The 479-nt window shown below is 71.8% G+C and overlaps 1 protein-coding gene across 1 annotated transcript in view; it reads right to left on the reverse strand.

Annotated features, from left to right (window-relative positions):
• COL7A1 (collagen type VII alpha 1) overlaps positions 1–479 on the reverse strand; it is a 60,839-nt gene that overhangs the window by 303 nt on the left and 60,057 nt on the right.

Raw genomic sequence — 479 nt, forward strand, 5'->3', positions numbered from 1 at the left:
TCAGACTCCCTGTGGCCTGCGGGGCCCACGGGCTGGGCCAGACCCTCAGGGCAGACGGGGCAGAGGCCGGGCAGGCCCTGGACACATCTCGGCCTGAGGGGCTCGGGGCCAAGGGGTTGCCCAGGCCCGGCCCCTCGCTGTGCAGCCCGAGCCGCCTGGCTGCAGGGACTGGGGAACAGGGGTGGAGGGGGTGCCCGGGCTTGGTGGGAGAGGTGCCCCGTGACAGAAAGCGGTTCTGGGACACTTTGCGGAGCTCCTGCCTTAAACAGACGCGGGGAGCACAGCTGGCGACCGCTCTCCTGCAGGAACCTGCCCAGGCCCTCCCCCACAGACACAGGCAATGTCTGAAGGCGCCCCTTCCCCGCGGGGACCCCTCCCTGGCTCAGCGTCTACTGTGGGGCTCCAGGGACCTCCCCCCTCACCCCCAGGCAGCGCACACGGACCACGGCCTCCCCTGCGGCGGAGAGCAGCTGGGGGAG

The sequence above is a fragment of the Myotis davidii genome, unplaced genomic scaffold, assembly GCF_000327345.1.
Source record: "Myotis davidii unplaced genomic scaffold, ASM32734v1 scaffold663, whole genome shotgun sequence".
Lineage (NCBI taxonomy): Eukaryota > Metazoa > Chordata > Mammalia > Chiroptera > Vespertilionidae > Myotis > Myotis davidii.